The sequence below is a fragment of the Megalopta genalis genome, unplaced genomic scaffold, assembly GCF_051020955.1.
Source record: "Megalopta genalis isolate 19385.01 unplaced genomic scaffold, iyMegGena1_principal scaffold0030, whole genome shotgun sequence".
Taxonomy (NCBI): domain Eukaryota; kingdom Metazoa; phylum Arthropoda; class Insecta; order Hymenoptera; family Halictidae; genus Megalopta; species Megalopta genalis.
In genome coordinates this window covers 1,749,768-1,756,591 of record NW_027476099.1, presented here as the reverse complement: position 1 = coordinate 1,756,591, position 6,824 = coordinate 1,749,768, and positions in this window count along the sequence as shown.

Sequence of the window (6,824 nt, the reverse complement as noted above, 5' to 3'; positions counted from 1 at the left end):
CAAATGAACAAATGAACGAATGAACAAATGAACAAATGAACAAATGAACAAATGAACAAATGAACAAATGAACAAACGGACAAATGAACAAATGAACGAATGAACAAATGAACAAATGAACGAATGAAAAAAAGAACAAATGAACAAATGAACAAATGAACAAATGAACTAAGGAACAAATGAACAAAAAAAGAAATGAACAAATGAATAAATAAAGAAATGAACAAATGAACAAATGGACAAATCAACAAATTTACAAATGATCATTTTAACAAATGAACAAATGAACAAATGAACAAATGAGCAAACGAACAAATGAAGAAATGAGCGAATAGACAAATGAACGAAAGAACAAATGAACAAATGAACAAATGAACAAATGAACAAATGAACAAATGAACAAATGAACGAATGAACAAATGAACAAATGAACAAATGAACAAATGAACAAATGAACAAATGAACAAATGAACAAATGAACAAATGAACGAATGAACAAATGAACAAATGAACAAATGAACAAATGAACAAATGAACAAATGAACAAATGAACAAATAAACAAATGAACAAATGAACAAATGAACAAATGAACAAATGAACAAATGAACAAATGAACAAATGAACAAATGTACAAATGAACAAATGAACAATTGAAGAAATGAACAAATGAGCAAATGAACAAATGAACAAATGAACAAATGAACAAATGGACAAATGGACAAATGAACAAATGAACGAATGAACAAATGGATAAATGAACAAATGAACAAATGAACAAATGAACAAATGAGCAAACGAACAAATGAACAAATGAGCGAATAGAGAAATGAACGAATGAACAAATAAACAAATGAGCGAATAGACAAATGAACAAATGTACAAATGAACAAATGAACAATTGAAGAAATGAACAAATGAACAAATGAACAAATGAACAAATGAACAAATGAACAAATGGACAAATGGACAAATGAACAAATGAACGAATGAACAAATGACCAAATGACCAAATGAACAAATGAGCGAATAGACAATGGAACGAATGAAGAATTGAAGAAATGAACAAAAGAACAAATAAAGAAATGAACAAATGAACAAAAGGACAAATGAACAAATGAACAAATAAACAAATGAACAAATGAACAAATGAACGAATGAACAAATGAACAAATGAACAAATGAACAAATGAACAAATGAACAAACGGACAAATGAACAAATGAACGAATGAACAAATGAACAAATGAACGAATGAAAAAAAGAACAAATGAACAAATGGACAAATGAACAAATGAACATATGAACAAATGAACAAATGAACAAATGAACAAATAAACAAATGAACAAATGAACAAATGAGCAAACGAACAAATGAACAAATGAGCGAATAGAGAAATGAACGAATGAACAAATAAACAAATGAGCGAATAGACAAATGAACAAATGAACAAATGAAGAATTGAACAAATGAACAAATAAACAAATGAACAAATGAACAAATGAACAAATAAACAAATGAACAAATGAACAAATGGACAGATGAGCAAATGAACAAATGAACAAATGAACAAATGAACAAATGGTCGAATAATCATTTGAACGATTGAACAAACGAACAAATGAACAAGTGAACAAACGAACAAATGGACAAGTGAACAAATGAGCAAATGAACAAATGAACAGATGAACAAGTAAAGAAATGAACAAATGAACAAATAAAGAAATGATCAAATGAACAAATGGACAAATGAACAAAAGAACAAATGAACAAATGAACAAATGAACAAATGAACAAATGAACAAATGAACAAATGAACAAATGAACAAATGAAGAAATGAACAAATGAACAAATGAACAAATGAACAAATGAACAAATGATCAAATGAACAAATGAACAAATGAACAAATGAACAAATGAACAAATGAACAAATGCACAAATGAACAAATGAACAAATGAACAAGTGCACAAATGAACAAATGAACAAATGAGCAAATGAACAAATGAACAAATGAACAAATGAACAAATGAGCGAATAGACAAATGAACAAATGAGCGAATAGACAAATGAACGAATGAATAAATGAACAAATGAGCGAATAGACAAATGCACGAATGAATAAATGAACAAATGAGCGAATAGACAAATGAACGGAGGAACAAATGACCAAATGAACAAATGAACAAATGAACAAATGAACAAATGAACAAATGAACAAATGAACGAATGAACAAATGAACAAATGAACGAATGAACAAATGAACAAATGGACAAATGAACAAATGAACAAATGAACAAATGACCAAATGACCAAATGAACAAGTGAACAAATGAACAAATGAACAAATGAACAAATGAACAAATGAACAAATGAACAAATGAACAAATGAACAAATGAACAAATGAACAAATGAACAGATGAACAAGTAAAGAAATGAACAAATGAACAAATGAACAAATGAGCAAATGGGCAAATGAGCAAATGAGCAAATGAACAAATGAACAAATGAACAAATGAACAAATGAACGAATGAACAAATGAACAAATGAACAAATGAACAAATGAACAAGTGAACAAATGAACAAATGAACAAATGAACAAATGAACGAATGAACAAATGAACAAATGAACAAATGGACAAATGAACAAATGAACAAATTGAACAAATGAACAAATGAACAAATGAACAAATGAACAAATGAACAAATGAACAAATGACCAAATGAACAAGTGAACAAATGAACAAGTGAACAAATGAACAAATGAACAAATGAACAAATTAACAAATGAACACATGAACAAACGGACAAATGAACAAATGAACGAATGAACAAATGAACAAATGAACGAATGAAAAAAAGAACAAATGAACAAATGGACAAATGAACAAATGAACATATGAACAAATGAACAAATGAACAAATGAACAAATGAACAAATGAACAAATGAACAAATGAACAAATGAACAAATGAACAAATGAACAAATGAACAAATGAACAAATGAACAAATGAACAAATGAACAAATGAACAAATGAACAAATGAACAAATGAACAAATGAACAAATGAACAAATGAACAAATGAACAAATGAACAAATGAACAAATGAACAAATGAACAAATGAACAAATGAACAAATGAACAAATGAACAAATGAACAAATGAACAAATGAACAAATGAACAAATGAACAAATGATCAAATGAACAAATGAACAAATGAACAAATGAACAAATGAACAAATGAGCAAATGAACAAATGAACAAATGAACAAATGAACAAATGAACAAATGAGCAAGTGAGCAAATGAACAAATGAACAAATGAACAAATGAACAAATGAACAAATGAACAAATGAACAAATGAACAAATGAGCAAATGAGCAAATGAGCAAATGAGCAAATGAACAAATGAACAAATGAACAAATGAGCGAATAGGCAAATGAACGAATTAACAAATGAACAAATGAGCGAATAGACAAACGCACAGATGACAAATGAACAAATGAACAAATGAACAAATGAGCGAATAGGCAAATGAACGAATTAACAAATGAACAAATGAGCGAATAGACAATCGCACAAATGAACAAATGAACAAATGAACAAATGAACAAATGAACAAATGAACAAATGAACAAATGAACAAATGAACAAATGAACAAATGAACAAATGAACAAATGAACAAATGAACAAATGAGCGAATAGACAATCGCACAAATGAACAAATATACAAATGAACAAATGAACAAATGAACAAATGAACAAATGAACAAATGAACAAATGAGCGAATAGACAATCGCACAAATGAACAAATATACAAATGAACAAATGAACAAATGAACAAATGAAAAAATGAACAAATGAAAAAATGAACAAATGAGCGAATAGACAAATGAACGAATGAACAAATGAACAAATGAACGAATGAACAATTGTACAAATGAACAAATGAACAAATGAACGAATGAACAAATGAACAAATGAACAAATGAACAAATGATCAAATGAACAAATGAACAAATGAACAAATGAACAAATGAACAAATGAGCAAATGAACAAATGAACAAATGAACAAATGAGCAAGTGAGCAAATGAACAAACGAACAAATGAACAAATGAACAAACGAACAAATGAACAAATGAACAAATAAACAAATGAACAAATGAACAAATGAGCAAATGAACAAATGAACAGATGGACAAGTAAAGAAATGAACAAATGAACAAATGAACAAATGGACAAATGAACAAATGAACAAATGAACAAATGAACAAATGAACAAATGAACAAATGAACAAATGAACGAATGAACAAATGAACAAATGAACAAATGAACAAATGAACAAATGAACAAATGAACAAATGAACAAATGAACAAATGAACAAATGAACACATGAACAAACGGACAAATGAACAAACGGACAAATGAACAAATGAACAAATGAACAAATGAACAAATGAACAAATGAACAAATGAACAAATGAACGAATGAACAAATGAACAAATGAAGAAATGGACAAATGAACAAATGGACAAATGAACAAATGAACGAATGAACAAATGAGCAAATGAACAAATGAACAAATGAACAAATGAACAAATGAAAAAATGAACAAATGACCAAATGAACAAGTGAACAAATGAACAACTGAACAAATGAACAAATGAACAAATGAACAAATGAACAAAGGAACAAATGAACAAATGAACAAATGAACAAATGAACAAATTAACAAATGAACAAATGAACAAATGAACAAATGAACAAAAGAACAAATGAACAAATGAACAAATGAACAAATGAGCAAATGAACAAATGAACAGATGAATAAGTAAAGAAATGAACAAATGAACAAATGAACGAATGAACAAATGAACAAATGGACAAATGAACAAATGAACAAATGAACAAATGACCAAATGACCAAATGAACAAGTGAACAAATGAACAAGTGAACAAATGAACAAATGAACAAATGAACAAATGAACAAATGAACAAATGAACAAATGAACAAATGAACAAATGAACAAATGAACGAATGAACGAATGAACAAATGAACAAATGAACAAATGAACAAATGAACAAATGAACAAATGAACAAATGAACAAATTTACAAATGAACAAATGAAAACATGAACAAATGAACAAATGAACAAATGAACAAATGAACAAACGAACAAACGAACAAATGAACAAACGAACAAACGAACAAACGAACAAATGGACAAATGAACAAATGAACAAATGAACAAATGAACAAATTAACAAATGAACAAATTAACAAATGAACAAATGAACAAATGAACAAATGAACAAATTAACAAATGAACGAATGAACGAATGAACAAATGAACAAATGAACAAATGGTCAAATGAACAAATGAACAAATGAACAAATGAACAAATGAACAAATGAACAAATGTACAAATGAACAAATGAACAAAGTGAACAAATGAACAAATGAACAAATGAACAAATGAACACATGAGCAAACGAACAAATGAAAAAATGAGCGAATAGAAAAATGAACGAATGAATAAATGAACAAATGAACAAATGAACAAATGAACAAATGAACGAATGAACGAATGAACGAATGAACAAATGAACAAATGAAGAAATGAGCGAATAGACAAATGAACGAAAGAACAAATGAACAAATGAACAAATGAACAAGTGAACAAATGAACAAATGAACAAATGAACAAATGAACGAATGAACAAATGAACAAATGAACAAATGAACAAATGAACAAATGAACAAATGAACAAATGAACAAATGAACAAATGAACAAATGAACAAATGAACAAATGAACAAATGAACAAATGAACAAATGAACAAATGAACAAATGAACAAATGAACAAATGAACAAATGAACAAATGAACAAATGAACAAATGAACAAATGAACAAATGAACAAATGAACAAATGAACAAATGAACAAATGATCAAATGAACAAATGAACAAATGAACAAATGAACAAATGAACAAATGAGCAAATGAACAAATGAACAAATGAACAAATGAACAAATGAACAAATGAGCAAGTGAGCAAATGAACAAATGAACAAATGAACAAATGAACAAATGAACAAATGAACAAATGAACAAATGAACAAATGAGCAAATGAGCAAATGAGCAAATGAGCAAATGAACAAATGAACAAATGAACAAATGAGCGAATAGGCAAATGAACGAATTAACAAATGAACAAATGAGCGAATAGACAAACGCACAGATGAACAAATGAACAAATGAACAAATGAACAAATGAGCGAATAGGCAAATGAACGAATTAACAAATGAACAAATGAGCGAATAGACAATCGCACAAATGAACAAATGAACAAATGAACAAATGAACAAATGAACAAATGAACAAATGAACAAATGAACAAATGAACAAATGAACAAATGAACAAATGAACAAATGAGCGAATAGACAATCGCACAAATGAACAAATATACAAATGAACAAATGAACAAATGAACAAATGAACAAATGAACAAATGAACAAATGAGCGAATAGACAATCGCACAAATGAACAAATATACAAATGAACAAATGAACAAATGAACAAATGAAAAAATGAACAAATGAAAAAATGAACAAATGAGCGAATAGACAAATGAACGAATGAACAAATGAACAAATGAACGAATGAACAATTGTACAAATGAACAAATGAACAAATGAACGAATGAACAAATGAACAAATGAACAAATGAACAAATGATCAAATGAACAAATGAACAAATGAACAAATGAACAAATGAACAAATGAGCAAATGAACAAATGA